Here is a 15,776-nt window from a genome sequence, read left to right as displayed (position 1 = left end):
TCCCACTCAATCACTGCTCATTAGGGAAGTGGAAAGTGACCCTTCAGGTCTGAAAATCAAGAGACGTATAGCACAACTGCAACCAATCCATTCCTAAAATCATATCAGAGTCTAACGTGTCTAACTCTATCCGATCCACCAAGGTCTATCTACCATATACCGACATCATAAAACCCCTATAGACCCTTCTAGCCACAATGGAGTCACCCATCAGGGTAGACACAGAGAAAGTATCCAAAATATACTCAAGATCAAAACAAAAATGGATAGCCACAAAAGGGGTCAATAAGAGAGGGTAGACCCAAGATCAAATAGATAATATATGTCACAAGAGAAAAATTTAAGCGTACCAATAACAACATTAGTGAATGCTTCAAAATCTTGGTAGGTGGCAAGAGAATACAAACAATTTCGTCCAGTGCTGAAGCCAAAAACAAAAGTAGCATATTTTGGTGCAGGAGCTGATGAATTAGCAACAGGGGTCTTATATGTCCCACAAGCAACTCTAGAAGTAAATCCCTATGCATATGCCCAATCTGACCACATTTAAAGCACTTGTTCCTCATTTCTTCAAAAACACCATGATGTACCTAACCACAAAATCTACATGGGGGATATGATAGAGTGGATTGAGCCCCGCTAACATGAGACTGGGCTTCTATTGCTCTAAACCCATTATCATATTAAGAATGACGATCACCCAATGACTTCAGATAAGGAGCACTAGCCATAGAGTATAAACCAGAATTTTTCTATTTTTTCTTAGACCACTATCCATTATCTTTACCACTCTACTGCTGGCCTCCACCCTGATCTGAATATCAAAACTTCTTATTCTGCCTTTCAGTCACCTCTGCTTGATTTTTCTTTTCCTCATCCACTTGTTACATGTACACCACAAGTCTAGAGATATCTATATCCTTGTTTAACAAGGCAACCTTGCTCTCCAAGATCAACCCATGGGACAACCAGAGGCAAACTTCCTTATTCTAGCCCTTATGCTAGACACCAATTCTGGAGCATAACACGCCAATTGATGAAACTTCAAGGCATACTTTTTTACTATTATCCTTTCTTATTTCAAGTTTATGAATTCCTCAGCCTTTGCCTCCTTTAACTCTCGAGGAAAGAAGCGATTAAGAAAAGTACTAGAAAATTCATGCCACAAAGTGGACTCTGCATCATCGCCCCTAAACTGCTCCTACTCTTTATGGCATTGGTGTGCTACATACTTTTACTGATAAGCAGCGAACTCGACATCCTCCATATTAGTAGCATGCATTATACATAACATTTTTTCTATCTCAACAATGAAATTTTGAGAATCTTCCTCAACCTTAGAACCAGTGAAAGTTGGAGAACTCAACCTCATAAATTTCCCAACTCTTGTGACCTTAGAAGATGAAGTGACAGAAGCAACCCGCTCAGTCTAAGAGTCTACCAATTGGATAAGAAAATGAATCAACTAGTAAATCTCAGCATTAGACACATTAGCTTGAGGTGCTTGGGGAGGAAGAAGGGGCACCGGCGGAGATCCATAGTGCAATCAAAAGCAACGACCCTAGACCGGGCCTGTACTCCTAGAGTAGGGTGAGCTCCATCCATATTTTCCTTAGATATGACAAAAGAGTTTCAACGAGCATCAGGTCTTCTAGGCGGCATGATTTGAAAAGAAAATATACGGGAATTAGAGGAGATTCAAGACCTTAGACTCTATAGCTCGAAATAAAACAACAACAAAGGAAAACATTCTTAAATGCCTTGTAGCCTCTCCCTTATAAGTGTGGCACGCTACATACCCATAAAAGAAACTCTACTAGACATGGATTTGTGGATACCCAATAACACCAAACCTAGGTTCTGATACTATATTTGTCATAATCTGAACCAGCTCCTAGCCGTGATTGGTATCTCAAGTCCATTGAGGACTCGAGATCACCCTTCCACCTAACCAAACAATACACAACATCCCCAACGTCGGATGAATTATAAGCATATAACAAAATTGCATAAAAATAAGCTTAATAATATTTAAATTATGTTTATAACCGACAACCGATAACCATCCAAATAACCTACCAACATCACCCAAGTTCACAGTAATCCAACAAAGCCTTCTAACCAAAGAAACAAAAATGAGTCTTGGTCGGGACATATCCTCGACTTTGACAGATGACAATGACAATGATAATGATAATTAAAATTATCAGCTCAAATCTAAGAATGGAAATAGATGAAATGCCTAGGCCTTTTAGAAAATAGAAGCCCACCGCTTCACCATAACGAATCGATGGACCAAGCCGTCCTACCTAACTCTGTGTAGGAAAAGTAGATGTATCTGTGCCTATATCATGTGGGGATAAAACGTCTGAAAATGGTTAGTGGGGTCACCACTAACATATAACTCAGGGATAAGGGATAAAATAATGTCAGGAATAACAATTCAAAATAAGTCCCAAAATCTAATACACATAATCATACACAGTATATATGTATCACATGCTGGGGTAGGGATCAAGGCTTAGCATGCACTTTAAAACTTTAGCCTAGATTGTTTAGCTCAACCGTCACAACTTACGAAAGCACTCATGGGATTTATGGGACCAGCTCTCCCCCAGATGGTAGGGACCCAGTACGTATGGCCGTACAAACCAGAGGGTATACATATGTATATAGGGGACTCAAATTTTTCAGCATATCAAGGTGACACAAGCACCAAATCATGTAATATATGTGAGGGACTCGAAACTCCCAATCATATAATACAAATAACAAGAGGGGCTCAAACCACTCGATCATACAAACCTCCGCGTCGGTAACCCCGGCTTCCAGTATTAGTCCCTCGGGACCTCCACTTTCATGACTTAGCTATACAATCCTGTTTCAATCCCAATTAAAATAATTTACACACATTCCTATTAATTTAACTATGATACACATTTAGGCATACATTGTTGGTATCGTCATACCAACTACACTTGTAAGAGAACATCAACATGCAAAAATAATTTTATTATTTAGGGAATTCATATCCCTCTTGGTTCAATTATGCATTAGTTTGGGGAATTACACAACCTCATAAGGTTTCATTCAAAATAATTATGCTTCATTAACCTTTCAAATCATGCAATAATTCAAGAGTAGTTCAATGTGTATATTTTTCATATTCAAAACTAGTTTCACAATATGGGATTGAGGTCATAACCAATTCAAAAGTCACAAGTTGGGGAAAATCACGATCCCCTAGTTTATTCACCATACTCATGCACCCCCTAAGTTTAAAACCATAATTAAAGCACGAATGATCATATGTAAACCATGGGAGATATTATTCAACAACAAGCATTCAAAACCAACATCAAAACCACATGAATAACTATTTTAAACACATTCTTTCACAGAATAATATTTGGTGAAGAGTAACATGCCTGAAATACTAAGTTTGACAGAAAGACTTCAACCTTAAACACTTAGATGACCTACTTCTTGGAAACCCTATGTATCTTGCTTGAGAAATTTGAGAGAGTTCTGAGAGTATTTGATTACATTATGAATGAGAAATAACCCCCTTGAGTGCTTTATGAACGTGGGGTTTTAATTGGGTACGAAGGAAATTGTTCAATGTGCTCTTAAATTAAAAGCTGAAATTTAGTCGACAGTGTCTATGGGTTAGTATACGACTCATAAGGTTTCATTATGACTCATCACCACGAGTCGTAGCCAAGACAGCCTACAAGGAACACACACTGTTGTCTCTATGATTCAACTGATACGACTTATAATGGGACCTTACGACTCGTAGGGTCTAGTCGTAGTCAACACAAAACCCACTTGAGGTATACACTGGATGTTGACACCTAATTTTTGCCCTCCATAATCTAATTTAATTTCGAGTTTCTTCAATTTTAAAATAAAATCACAATAATTATTCTATTCAAATAAATACAATTTAAAATATTTATTTAAGTTAATTTTATCATTTAATTAACGATTATACTCTTTCATATTTTTATATATGAGAGTGTATAAATTTTGTTATTTAAATAAATATTTTTAATTAGACTTCTATTGATTAAACTTGAAAATTAATCCAAATGGATAAAGTCTTAATTTTAAATATGATTTATTCTCAAAATATTTTATTTGGAGGAATATTTGTTTGATTTTTATCAAATCAAGCAACTCGAGGTTAATTTGTTAATTAATTCATGTCAGATTGCTATTCAATTTAGCGAACTAATTAAATATGATCTCAATTGAAATGAAATTGGCCCAATTGTAATGCAATTGACCAATAGATATTCAATTTGGTTAGAGTTTAAATAAGTCGTCTAAATTGTAATTCAATCTTAATCTCCAAAAATTACCATATCCTAATTGGGATTATTTTAATCCAATTAAATTCAATTAGAGTTATTTTTAAATTCAATTAAATTTAATAATGATTATTCTAATCCAATTAAATTTAGTTAGGGTTATTTAATAACCCAATTAGATTTAATTGGGGTTATTAAATAACCCCCAAATCAACCCCAATTTCAGCCCAACAACAAAATTCAATCAGCAACCCATTTTTTTTATTTCTCACTACCAGCCCAACTTAACACTAACATTAACCCACCCAAAATTCCAAAAGCCCCAAGCTCAATAAAATAACCCGGGCCACTCCTTTTTTCTCCCTCAAGACCAAGAACGCACGTACAAAAAAATGATAACCAGTCCATCAACAACAATGACAACAACCTCAACCTCACGTAAAATTTCCACCGGACATTAACAACCATATCAGCGGCGACCCATCTCCGACCCGTAACCAGCAACAAAGACCATCTAATCCGCTGAAACAAGTCCAAAACAGCCACTTCAACATCAACAATTCCAACCCACCAATAATCGATGTCAACTCAAAAAAAAAATTTCCAGCGAACCCGACCCAAATCCGTGTATGAACATCCAGCTCACCACCAACCATTTCAAGGTTGTACTATTTCGTACGATTACATCTCATCCCCTTATCCCTTTTTTCAAATTTTGAATTCCCCTTTGAAAAATTCTCAAAATTGCCCTTTAATTGATCCTCCGTGGTTTAAGGCTGAGGAACGACCCTCATTTTGTCTTCTATATAAGAAGCGTTGTTGAGCTATGAGAGGGGAGAAAAAAATTTCTTTCGGGTTTGGAATTGGGGTTTGAAAAATAAAGAACCCGAGAAAGAAAAATTTCTGAGAGAGAGCAAAAACAAAAAGAAAACAGGGAGAAGAAGGGAAAAAAGGGCTCGGAGCACAAATCAATTTCCTTTAGTAAAATTCTTTTCGGTAATTCGTCAGCTAATCGGATTTTTGAGGTGACGACTACGGTGTTTTTCCGGTGGTTGTGATTCCGACCGAAGCTCAAGTCCTGTTTTGCTGCTCTGAAATAGGTAACATTCTGTTCCATTTAGTTTTGATTATCTCTGCCTCATCTTGCTATTCTGTAGTTGTTTTGATGATCTTGTTTGTAGAAACCTTGATGGCAGTCAGATTAGTGTATAAGGTTCATCATTATGTGGCTGGTTGAATTCACATCTCGCTGTAATGGTCATCTTAGTATTTATTCCCATTTTTTATGCCTACTATCCATCCATAGTGTTTTTGTAGTTCCAAATCACTGTTCGTCTGATATTGTTATATTCTAAAGCATTGCAACTCGTTAATACGTGTGTTAACCGGACTTAGTTTAATGTTATGATTGATTTCATTTTAAACGACTGTACCCCCTTCGATTTCCTGTCTAATAGATGAAAATTCTGGACTGGATGATAATCTGTGTTTGTTTAAATCTGCTGTGACATATTTCCTGCGTCTGTGTTATTGTTGTGTTTTTGCTTTTTTAAATCTATTTTGATATGTTTCGTTCATACGTGTAATAGTCCTGTTTGAATACGTAAGATGACTTTTTAAATCGACGTGATTGTTTTATGTTTGAAAACAGTTTGTTATTGCGGATCGGTTCACAAATTCACAGTTTAGTAGTTTCGTTGTATTTAAAACTAATTGTGAGAGGATACAGAGTAGCTTTTCTTTGTGGTAATCTCTGTGTGTTTGTCTACCCCATTGATTTAAGCTGCAAATCTCCTCCGTTTTTTTTATGAATGCCTTCGAATGCATGAAAAACAAGAGTTATTTGGGTCATCTTACATGGATTATTGTTCAATCTTTACCAAGGAAAGTGTTATATAGTCTTGATACTACCTTCGTAAAAGTGTCAACTTGTAGTTTCCCTCCTTTGTTTATACTATTGAAGTCATTTCTATGTCCCTAAAATTTTTGTTAGATATTCAATTTGCTTCCTTGAGGTAGACATTTTTGTTGCAAAATTTCTTTCTCTTCCTGTTCAAAAGGATTTTGGCCAAATGGAAAAAAGTTTTCTTAGAGGATGACTTCTTGATTATCAAGTTGTTTGATTTTTCTGATGCATTCTTACCTGGTTTGTTACTGTCTTCTTTTCTTAGGCTATTCGTTTTTTTTAGTAGCTTTCTTGAAAGATTGGATCCTTGCCTGCCTTGATGAACTTGCTCACAGTATTTCAATGCAAACTTGTTTGAACATTTGTAATATTATGTGTGTTTATTTCCCTATTCGTGATATTCTGAGTTTCCTCTTTACCCTCTATAACTATTGCTATTTTTATTATAGTGCATGAATATAATTTGGTAGTACTAATGAGGCAGTTATACATGTTTAGAATATGTTTTAATCCGCTTTCATATCTTTACATGGCATGTGAACTTGCTTTGGAGTCTACAATGGACTGCCCCTCACCTTGCATTTTGAAATGGGCCGACAAGGTCCATCCCCTCGAGATTTAAGTTTAAAGTTTTTCCTATGGCATATCAAGTACAAGAAAATAGAAGAAAAAGAAATAAGTTGAAACCTATTTAGCGAAGTAGCTAAGAAACTTGAAAGTCTCATTTTTTTTATTTTTATTGTTGTCTTTTTATTTTTTTCATTTTATTTATTTCTTTATTTATTCATTCATTTATTCTGGCCTCGAAGCCAAAGTTGTTTTAAATACAGCTGGAGCAGACCAGGTAAGAATGCATCAAAAAAATCAAACAACTTGATAATCTGCTCCATTAGTTTGACTCGATTTGAGTTACTGTGGATAGGATGACTAAGTCTGTTCACTTCTTGCCTTTGAGGACTACTTACGCTGGAGAAGACTATGCAAAGTTGTTTATTCAAGAGATAGTTAAACTACATGGTGATCTAGTTTTCATTATTTTGTTTTGAGGTACGAAGTTCTCTTCTCATTTTTGGCATTCATTTAAGCAAGGTTTATGCATATAGGTGAATTATAGCACTACATTCTGCCATCAGACAAATGGAAAAGAGGAGAGGACTATTCAGCCTTTAGAAGATATGCTATGGGCTTGTGTGATCAATTTTAGAGGTAGTTGGGTGGATCATTTACCTCTCATCGAGTTTGGTTATAACAATAGTTATCACTCAAGTATTAGGATGGCTCTTTTTTAGGCTCTTTACTGTAGGACGTTTAGATCTCCTACTGGATGGTTTGAGGTGGGTGAGACCAAATTATTTGGTCGAGACTTAGTTCACCAAGCCATGGAGAAGTTGAAGGTGATTCTGGACAGACTCAAGACTTCTTAGAGTCTCCAAAAGTCCAATGCTGATGTGAGGTGAAAAGAGTTAGAATTTGAAGTTGGTGATTGGGTTTGTCTAAAGGTATCTCCTATGAAGAGAGTGATGAGATTTGGGAAGAAGGGGAAGCTCAGTCTCCTATATGTGGGTCCATATGTGATTTTGAGGAGAGTGGCGAAGGTTGCTTATAAGTAGGATTTGCCTACGAGTTTGGGTTCCATTCATCCAGTTTTTCATGTTTCGATGTTGAAGAAGTGAGTGGGTGATCTTTCTTCGGTTGTGCATATTGAAAGTGTTGGTATTTCAGGTTCTTTGTCTTATGAGGAACCTCGGTGGAGATTTTGGATAGACCAGTCCATCGTTTTAGGACTAAGGATGTAGCCCCGATAAAGGTTTTATGGAGGAATAAAAAGGTAGAAGAAGCTATTTGGGATATTAAAGAGGACATAAAGTACAAATATCCATTCTTGTTCCCCAGTATTAGACAATCGTGCTTTATGTATGTGTTTTCCTAATCAACTTTGTTTTCTGACTTTGTTAAAGGAAAGTGTGGTTGTGTTTCGGTCTTATAATCGTGCTAATGGATGCCTTGACTCATCATTCAGGGATGAATGATCCTAGGGGGGAGAATGTAACACCTCAGAATTTTGGCCTTTGAAAATTTTGAGATTTGAGCCTACTTCACTTTATGAGTTGTAAAGTGTCATTACGGGTCGTAGGGACCCCAATCATATGGTGACCATTATAATAGAAAAAGCTTCTATTGAGACTATGAATAGGATATTGTGAGTTGTATGAACTCACTATGAGTTGTAGGGTGCCTTTCGTAGCAAAACTAGTGTAGTGACCAAATATTTTTGTCTTGGCTCCGACAAAACCCTATGAGTAGTAATGTGGGCTTACGAGTAGTATGGTATGACTCGTGGGTCAATAGTAGGGATGCCTTGGGACACTTCCCAGACTACGAGTTTGGGGGATGACTCGTAGTCAGTCTTTTTGAGTCGTAAGGTGACCTGTAATGACTAGGCGATAAATTTTTAGTCTTTCATTAAGGGTACTTTGGTCATTTTCCTTTTTCCACAGTTGTGGCCCACAACCTTAAAACCCCTTTGGGACCTCGTTATCATCCTAAAACATAATTAAACACACGCTTAAAACTCTCTTTCAAATCCCTAAGTCAAGAACAAGCTAGGGTTTCTCAAGATTGATCATTTAAAGCTTCCAAGTGGTGATTTCTCTCCATAATTGTGATACTTTTAGGCATGTAATCTCTCCACTTAAACTTATTTTACTTAAAACATGTGTTTAAATGGTTGCTTATGTGGATTTGAATATGAGTTTTGATATGATTTGAGGGTTTAGGAATGAATGTTACATGAATTAGATTCCCATGATTTTATATTCATTGTTTATGCTTTATCAATGGTTTTTGAACTAATTGGGTGCATGGGCATGGGAATTAGAAAGGGCGTTGAGGCATTCCCCAAAATGATGATTTTGGTTTGAAATTTGGTTTTGGAAATTATGTTTCCTTAACCTACTTGCATAATTGAATTGGAAATATGGTTACTCACATGATCTAGCTTACTTCCCTAAACTATTGCATTGAGTAAATGGTTAAACGGATGAAAAAGGTTTTAAAGGACTGTTGGCCATGTTGTCAATTTTAAATTTGATTTAATAAACAAAGGGGGTCATGGCATTTCCTAAATGATTTAATAAACAAAGGGGTCATGGCACTCCCCAGATGATTTAATAAACAAAGAGGGTTGTGTCATTCCCCCAAGTTGATGGAATTGGTATGGCATAATTATAAGCTTACAAACGTAATGGTTTGACAATACCTGTGGTTGTTGACTTAATGGATAATTCCTTGGTTAAATGAATGGGTTGTGTGAAGTTTGTTTTAATTGGGCTTAAAGGGGGTTGTGTAGCTAGGCCATGGAAGTGGAGGTCCTGGGGGACCGATACTAGAAACCCACATTTGCCAGCATGAGGGTTGGTCTTGATGACCGTACGCTTGTGTCACACATTATTTATATATGTATCCTAGATTGTTGATACAAGTATGATCATGATCATGACACTTTTTGAGTATTTTTTAAGACTAGTCACTAAAGGGCCCTTTTGTTATTTTGTCTATTATTGTAATGTAGTATAAATAGAACATTGTAGGATTTATTTCTTTAGTTGCTTAATGATATTGAGAGAACACTTCTCTTAGAGAGAGAGAGTCCAAAACTGAAACTAGGGCATTGCACGAGTGTGGAATCATTTGTGTGTTGCATTTAGCTTGATATGTTGGTGCTTGGGTGGTGGACACCTCTCTTGTGTCAATTGTAAGAGATAGGTGATTGTAGTGTGTAGTGTTAAGGGTCCAAGAGTGGAATAAGCTCTTGGATTCTTAAGATTATACCTCCATTTGTCTATTTTCCTATCTTTATCTTGTTGTAACCGTTGGTAGTGTTCTTGTTATTCCAAGCCATGTGTTGTTGTTGTTTTAATATTATTATTGTTCATCTTGTTTCTTTATCTTATTGTTGGTAATATTAGTTTGTGGTTGGCTGTTTTGGTGTCACAACACCTTATAATCTCGTCTTCCTTGTTCTAACCAGTGAATCCGAGAGTGGTCATCAAAAGGGTCCATGGTTCCTATAATTTGTGGATTATTTTGGTGTATATTTTGTGCCTTTCCTTGTCATTCTTATATCAATTGATGTAGGTTTTGGCCTAGATTATGAATTGGCATTATTTTATTCTTATTTTGAGTTACATGCTAGTGCTCGTCCCTCTAACTGTCTCCAGATGTTGTATCCCCATGCGATGCAGGGAATAGAGACACTTTCGCTTTTCCTATGCAGTGATAGGTGATTCTTGGATTATTCGTGAGTCAACTTAAAGGCATGAGCCTCCTTCTAGAACGCTTATTACTTCTTGGTTTAGTTTATGTCACAAATTATTTTCCCTATTTTTTTTGCTATTGTCGGGGGCATGTCCCGACTTAGGTTGTTCTTTGGATATTAGAGGCTTTATGAATTACTGTGGATTAGGATGGATGTTAAAGCTCTTATATTTTTTTCTGAGCTAGTTACCTGACTATCTTGTTATATATTCAAAATTCATTCACTGCTAGTTGTATTGTGTTATGTTTGACTAGGCAAAGGGGTGGTCTCCGGTGCTCAATGGACTTGAAATACTCGTCACGTCCAGGCTTCTATTTGGGTCATGATAATTTTGTCATTAAATAAGTTTTGATTTGGCTAGTTGCTTTATATCACAATAAATTATGGTCTTGGAAGAAGTGTGGTAGTGAATAAGAAACCAGATGCAATTAAAAAAATGTAAACTTGTTTTGTTTGTAAAATCTACTCAAGCATTTTTGCTGTTTTTAATTTAGGAATCAAACTCGTAAAAATAGGATCTTATTCAAGCATTAGTATACTTGGTAGCACGATAAAAATTGTAATTTCGGAGCTGATTTTATTCATTTAAATTGTTTGAAGCTGCTTTTCTGCTGTTATTTTAGCTTGTTTTGATGTTTTTACTTTATCAATCAAACTGGTAAAGATGACTGTTTTGCTTGTACCTTTTTTTAGTATTTTCTTTCAACATGGCACTTTGGTTGTAAATGGAGTTACGTTCTTATAAATTGGTATTGTTGTGGATTCTGAGCTCGGTTTTTTGAAAAGGGTATGATGTAGCTCACCTTTTTAATATTTAATTAAGCACTTGATGTACTTCTGGTTGACTTGTGGTGTTAGAATACCCATAACTTTTTCACTAAATCGTAAATACCCGTAAGTGTTTAAGACCACTTGATTTTTGGCGTGATGAATAAAACTGACTTGTCTCAATGGCATGGGATGTTTGCTAATGTTTAGATACTAAAAGAAATATTGTATTATACCCTAGAGTATTTTTTTTGTATATTCCCACTGGAACCGGGTTAACCTATGCGATATGAAAAAAAACTACAATCGGCATACACCTTTTGATGATCTATATTCTGCTAGTTAAAAAACTAAAGTAGTTGCAGCTTATCTGCTTAATCTTGAATAAAACAGCTACCACCCAATGGTTTCATAGACAATATGTATTTGTAGAGCTTGAGTCTAAATTACATACATTGCTAGTATAAGAAATTTTTGAATTGTCATATCACGTTTATCTATTATAAAAAATAACTTGTCTTGTAAATATTCTTTAGATTGATATTATAGTTTTAAAATATGTTATACATATATAACTTAAAACTCATATAAACTGCCCCAAATCCATAGGGGAATTGGGCCTCAAAAAATACTAGTAAATCGTGGAAATGAAAGTGAGAGTGAATTTGTTACCCTTTCAGCAAGACGGTGGTTGTCAGTTGCCTGGCCCCTCCTTGCTCTATCATGAACATATCCTATAGGGGACTCTTTAGGGGATTTATTCTCCTTTGCTTTTTTCTTATTGTTTATATTACCATTTCTTTTCCTTTTTTTTTCCATCATCAGCCTCTCTTACATTCTAATAAATCAAAAATAATTATCACCAAGAAAAATAGAGGGGGGAAATTTATTTAGTTGATTTTTACTTGACACGATGTAAGGAGGTAAGGTTATCTTCAGTTTTCCTTTGATATGCTAGTATAAGCAAATCAGACCTTGTGAAAAAGTAATTGTTCAAGGGTGGTGCTATTAGATTCAAGCTCCTAATTACCAGCTTAAGCATGATGTGCTTAACCTAATAGTTTTAGCTTTAAATCATACTTGATTCGAGACTAGTTAAGATTTAGCATATCCTATGGTTACTTCACTTGACATGTGAAGTTTTTCTTTATTTTGGGATGCTTATTTTAAATAGAATTTAACTTCATATTTTTGCTTAACATGAATCACAATTTTTGTAATTTTGGTGTGTTATGTAGGATTTTAATGGATAGTGAGGATAAAAGTTGGATGAATTATTTAATATGATCTGATGATTTCAAGCATGGAGTGCACAATTTTCTTAAAAAGGCATTTGAACGAGCTTCTCAAGGAATTGAGATATTATGTCCTTGTAGAAATTACAAGAATTATTATCGGCTTTATAGAGATATGGTGGAGGATCACTTACTTTCCAAAGGGTTTGTTGATGGTTACACCAAATGAACTTTCTATGGAGAAGCTCTTCCTTGAGAAAAACACATCATCCAATCAATGATGATGAATGTTCTAATATGAGTAATGATATTGATGGACTACTTCACGATACGTTTAGAAATATAGAGGTTGAATTGGGACATGAAGAAGGAGATGGAGAGGGATTACCTGAAGATGAAAAAAAGTTTTTAAAATTATTGAAGGAAGGAAAGCAACAATTATATCTGGGGTGTGGAAATTTTAATAAACCGAGTTTCACCATTCGATTGTTCTTGTTTAAATCATTACATGTGTTATGTAATGTAGCATTTTTAGATTTGTTAGTGTTGATAAAAGAGGCATTTTCCTATGCTCAAATACCAGAGTCTTTCAACAAGGCCAGAAATATGATAATAGATTTAGAATTGATTATGAGTTATTCTAAAAAGGCAATGAGAAAGCTAAGAACTGCTCTATATGTGGGACTTCTGGATGGAAGAGTGTTGGCGATGTATGCATACTTTTATATTCATGCTTGTTTATATCATTTTAATCATTTTTATTTAGAATTTTATTCTAAAATTGTATAATTTTACGGTTTTTTCAAAGTCTAATTCAAAGGAAACTAGTAAATCATTGAAGAGGATTGTGGCCTTATTGATAAAAAAATTTCTCTTCAACTTTTAATTTTATAATTTCTATTGTTGTTGGTAAATGGTAATTGTCTTATGGAACTAATACCAGATGGTTGTTGGTTTTCCCTTCAAAAATCAAAGCTTCTTGAATGCAGAAGCATTATTTAAGCTATTGAAAAAAAATGTATAATGTATTTCTAAAACAGTATTTTTTCTTATAGTAGTTGGATCCTAGTAGGTGAATATTTGAGGTATTCATCATGTTAATCATTGGTATAGTCTTTCTAATAGCTTGTGTTTTTTAATAGGTGGACATTTCTTGTACTGGATAGTGATAGGTCTCTTTATTGATCAGGAGAGGCCAATATGACTCAAAATTATAAAGAATATACATGAAACTTCATTTCATTACTGTTGAGTAACATGAACAGGTTTAAATTTATTTTTAGTGTTTTTGTTGCTAATATTTCTCAACTTTAATTACAATTTAATTCCTGCTAAATGTAAACTTGACGCAAAATGCCTCCGTCATGTTTCTTCAGTCTTTCATTTTTAGATCTTTCCTTTACTATGCATTATTATTACTACTAATACTGGCCTAGACCATATTTTTACTATGGATATCTCTATTGCTAGTACTGCTACTACTTTCTCTGAGGATGTTGCTGATTTTGCTGTTGGCTTGTTAATTGATGTGCTCAGGAAGATTTTTGCTGCAGATTGGTTTATTAGGAATGGACTTTGGCCTGTAAATATGGTCTACCCGCTCAGTTCCAAGGTAATGTCTCTCAGCTCTTGTAATTGCGTTGAACACATAGTTGTTTTACTCTTTTGGGATGATTATTATGTATTATTTCATAATATATGTGTTATATCATACTATATTGTTTTAAGTAATACAATATTTGAATCCATCTTGTGTTTACTATCGTGGTCACTATCAAATGATAACGCTCAGCTCACTCCCATAATTTAAGGGTGAGACGGTCGTTGTCAAGTAACCCAATTTGAATTAGGATTGAATCTCAAGGAGTGAATTATAAACTTTAAATCCTATGGATGCTCAAATTACTACACGTTTACCCAGAATGATAATAAATAAGACATGTAAAATAAAATGAGGGGATTTAGACTTGGAGGTGATTTGTCAACAAACAAAGCACGGATGCAATACGTTTGATTTTAAGATCAAGAATAAAGAGGGTCTTGGGATCATGTCTACATAAAGTTAAAGTATGTGGGTTAATGGCGTTTTGGCATGAGTTTTAGTTGTTAATAAAAGGATAGGCTAGGTCGAATTCATTGTAGTCAATATTTCAATAAGACTACAACAATTTCACCCATTGGCTCTTTCGAGCACCTAACAAGTGTGCAATTCGTAATAACCCAAAACCTTAATCAAAAATCCCTATTTCTAGGATGATGCTCTTGACATGGCTTACACTTCAATCACATTTATTTCTAAGATTGCAAAAGGTAGCAAGCCATAGACTTAATTGTCTACCATTGCCTTGTCCCCTATAACCCTCTTTCGAGGATGTTATACCTAATGTTCACCTTCATCCCTTTTTCGAGGATGATAAAGGGTTTCTAGAGTTTGGGGTTTTCACCCACCAAATCCATTTGGAGATTTGGGGTTTTCACCCATCAAATTCCAACTAATAAGCTCAAGCAATGATGGAATCCATACTCAACAACTAAAATTATGCAAACACAACAATACCCACGCACAATTACACGTTAGTTCAACATAATCCTAAGACTAAATTACTTAGCTACTCATGAAGAAAATAAATTGAAATATACCATGGGTATTTCCCAAAACATCCATTCTTCACAAAACCACTAAGAAAATTAAGCCTCCAAGAGTAGTTACATACTTGCCCAATTAGGGTTTCCTTCTTTCAAATCCAAAAATAGTTATGAGGTAAGCAATGCCCAAAGAGGAAAGGGTTTTTATCTTATATATGGTTTGGGATTCTTCTAGATAATTTTACAGATCTTCCCCTGGACATATTCTCGCTGAACCGCGATCGCACGTGACTATCCACGACTGCGTCCACATGACCACGGTTGTGTGCCTTGACCGCATTGTGTTGACTGTCTTGACTTATCGCGACTGCGGATTAAGGACCACGGTCGCGATAACTGAGGTTGATGTAGTCTAGGTCTTCATCTGTAATCTTTTTTGCTCTCTTTTCATCATTTTCAGCCCCAATCCACATCTTTCGATCTCCCCAACTCTATGCCTGCAAAGAGTGGATATTAGTGCATTTATCACCAATATGTTTCATTCATTTATTTAAAATAAGGTAATGTGCACAAATGTTTAGTGAGAATGAGTGGAGAAATCACCCCTCACCAACACCCCCAATTTAAGGCCTTGCTTGTCCTCAAGC

The 15,776-nt window shown here is 35.4% G+C and overlaps 1 long non-coding RNA gene across 1 annotated transcript; it reads left to right on the top strand.

Moving 5' to 3' along the window:
• Positions 1-4,635: 4,635 nt before the first annotated feature.
• Positions 4,636-10,767, top strand: LOC107842779. Its single transcript, XR_001666087.2, has 2 exons — positions 4,636-5,416; positions 10,467-10,767. It is a non-coding gene; the product is annotated as an uncharacterized LOC107842779 (long non-coding RNA).
• The last annotated feature ends 5,009 nt before the right edge of the window (positions 10,768-15,776 follow it).

This window comes from Capsicum annuum, chromosome 9, assembly GCF_002878395.1.
Source record: "Capsicum annuum cultivar UCD-10X-F1 chromosome 9, UCD10Xv1.1, whole genome shotgun sequence".
Taxonomy (NCBI): Eukaryota; Viridiplantae; Streptophyta; class Magnoliopsida; order Solanales; family Solanaceae; genus Capsicum; species Capsicum annuum.
The sequence above is the reverse complement of the archived record's forward strand: the minus strand, read 5'-3'. Positions and strand labels throughout refer to the sequence as shown.